At 33.6% G+C, this 2,271-nt stretch overlaps 1 pseudogene; it reads left to right on the top strand.

Annotated features, from left to right (window-relative positions):
• The first annotated feature begins 460 nt into the window (after window positions 1–460).
• LOC137650538 (hyaluronidase A-like) overlaps window positions 461–2,271 on the top strand; it is an 11,142-nt pseudogene continuing 9,331 nt past the window's right edge.

Below are 2,271 nucleotides of genomic sequence, written 5' to 3'. Positions count from 1 at the left end.
ACAATTAGCCTAACATAAAGATGTTTGCATAATTTTGAGTCCTCGTTCAATTTGATCCAAAAGATTATTGACGAGGAAGATGAAGTTTACAATAGAAAAAGCTTTATGTGGTTTTCAGATGGTAAGGCAATAGGATTGTTTAATTTATATAAGGCAAATGATCGTGTTTGATATATAAAATGCCAACCTATAGGCATGCTAGGTTTCTATAAATCTTAGGGAGAGAGAGAGAGAGAGAGAGAGAGAGAGAGAGAGAGAGAGAGAGAGAGAGAGAGAGAGAGGGAGAGAGAGAGGTGTCTGTGATAATTCACCTATCTCCGTGGGAAAAGATTTGTATCGCCAGCTGGGGGTTAGGAAGAACTAATGTGGATATTTGTATATACTGTAACACGTCAATATTGATTTTGCTAATTACTCTTCCGTCTCGTGAGGTGAGTGTTTCCATACTCTTCATCGAAGTGTGACATCCACAAAATTTTCAGTAAAAATATACAAAGCATCGTACAGGGCTTTCTCTATTCAATGAGAGCTGAGCAGGCTCCCGAAATCTATTGGTGTCAGTGTTAATAAATCTAGAATTTAGATTTTCATAGGTAACATCATTACCTTGGCTTTAGCTTTTTGTGGCCTGGGTCGTATTATGAGGATATTATGGAAAGCTCTCTAGGGTTTTGTGGGACTGAAAGGAGATTTTGAGGGAGATAATTGTAGGTTATCTTTTAAAGATTTCGAATAATTTTATGAAAAGCAAAGAAGGAAAAAAATAGGTAAATTGTGTTGGGTTGTAAAAAATACTTCACATAATTACATAAAAAAAAAAATAGCATAATGAAGAAAAATTGGGGGGGGGGAGAATTCCGGGAATTTTCCGGTGTATAGTGATAACCGGATCATCTTCAAAAAGAATACTCTCCCTTTTGGTTTACGTGATTAAGGAGTTATTTAATTTTCCCGCCCATTTATGTGAACTAATTTTCTTTCTTTTATCGTTACCAGGATTAAAGTAATGAAACAACCATGGAATTTAAAAGAACCAGTTTCTTCGTCGTAGTTCTATGTCTTCTTTGTGAAACTATTGCCGAGGCCAAGGAATTTAATGTGTACTGGAATGTTCCCACATTCATGTGTCATAAACATGGTGTTTACATTGATGTCACCAAGTTTGGTATCATTCAAAATACCGATGACATTTTCCTAGGCGATAAGGTAAAGGCAACATTTATTACAGAATATAACATAATTGTGCTTAGAATAAGAAATATTCCTTTTTTTCGTGGCCACAAAACATTAGTCCTTTTCTTTATCCCCGATGATACCAGTGACAGTAAACTTGCCAAAAAGAAACTATTCTCTTTTTCCTCCTCAATTTCCGATTTAATAAAATTAAGCTCATTTATAACAAAATCTAATTACCAATGTTGCCCATTCATTATATAACTACATCCTATAGGTTAAGAATTCCCTATTGCTTTCTTATCATCCGAATTACAGACCTTTCTTGTTAACAAAGCTGTCTCATATTACTGTAGTATATATATACTGTATATATATATATATATATATATATATATATATATATATATATATATATATATATATATATATATATATATATATATATATATATATATATATATATATATATATATATATATAGGTGTGTGTGTGTGTGTATGGGAAAAAGGGAGTGACATAGAGGGGCTTACGAAATGTCTCATAGGGCAATTTTCTCTATTATATAATCGTAAAAAAGAATATAAATTATATGGTAAATACTACGTATTTAGAATATCAAGTTAGAAAAAGAAAATGAAACGGATACCCGGAAAAGAAACTATAATATTTTCGAATTATGTTAACAACCGAGTGTTGCTTATCTGTTTTTCAACTACAGGTAGACATTTGGTATCATCCTGGGAAATTCCCGTACTTAAACAACGGCATACCTGTCAACGGAGGGATTCCTCAGAATGGCAGCCTTATGGACCACGAAGAAGCCTTCAGAGACCAAGTGGTAAAATTGCCTGAAGACTTCAGTGGTAAATATTTCATCTTTTGTGTCCAGGATTCAAGGTTTGGTGTACAGTATCAAAATTAGTGTTACGAAACAAAGTAATTGAAAGTCAACTTTTTTTGGGGGGGTATTTCAGATTTTATGTGCCATTGTCTTTCACTGTTTTGGGTTAAAGATCTCTTGCTTAAGGGTACACTCGGGCACACTATTCTATCTGTTTCATCATTTCCTTTCCTCATTGGGCTATTTACCCTGTT

This window comes from Palaemon carinicauda, chromosome 12, assembly GCF_036898095.1.
Source record: "Palaemon carinicauda isolate YSFRI2023 chromosome 12, ASM3689809v2, whole genome shotgun sequence".
NCBI lineage: Eukaryota > Metazoa > Arthropoda > Malacostraca > Decapoda > Palaemonidae > Palaemon > Palaemon carinicauda.
This window is presented reverse-complemented; position numbering and strand designations above follow the sequence as displayed.